This window comes from Leuciscus leuciscus, assembly GCF_965113295.1.
Source record: "Leuciscus leuciscus genome assembly, chromosome: 11".
Taxonomy (NCBI): Eukaryota; Metazoa; Chordata; class Actinopteri; order Cypriniformes; family Leuciscidae; genus Leuciscus; species Leuciscus leuciscus.
The window spans coordinates 25,476,709-25,477,483 of NC_138735.1; positions in this window are offsets into that span (position 1 = coordinate 25,476,709).

Consider the following 775-nt stretch of genomic DNA (forward strand, 5'->3'; position numbering starts at 1 on the left):
CCACTAATTCCACTATAATGTATTTGTTTCACTAAAAATAACTGGTTCATAAGAGTCATTTGTTCGTGAATCAAATTCCACTAATTCCACTATGAAGTATTTGTTTCACTAAAAAGAACTGGTAAGTGTCATTTGTCAGTGAATCAAATTACTTTAATTCCACTGTAATGTATTTGTTTGACTAAAAAGAATCAGTTCATACGAGTCATTTGTTCACAAATCAAATTCCACTTAAATGTATTTGTTTCAGTGAAAAGAACCAGTTCATAAGAGTCATTTGTTTGTGAATCAAATTCCACTATAATGTATTTCTTTCACTAAAAAGAACCAGTTCATAAGAGTCATTTGTTTGTGAATCAAATTCCACTATAATGTATTTCGTTCACTAAAAATAACCAGTTCATAAGAGTCATTTGTTTGTCAATCTGGCTAAATTGGTCGCGCTGTGTGATTTTGATTCACTGAAAAGAACCTATTGGTATGAGTCTTTTGTTTTTGAAATACATTATTTCCCGGTACACTGCCTTTTTATCCTATCACATTGAATTCGGGCTGCAAACATGGGTGACATTTATCTTATTTTGCCGCAGGACTGTAAAAGCAGTGAAGGAAACAGTACTGACATAGATCGATCGATATTGGGTTTATTATATAAAGAGCTTTTTAATGTTTCATGTGATCAAGCTGTGATTGTAACCTAGTTTAGGATCCAACATGACGCTCTGTTTGCTCACTTTCTCTTGAGAGAGAACAAAAACACACACCACAAAACATC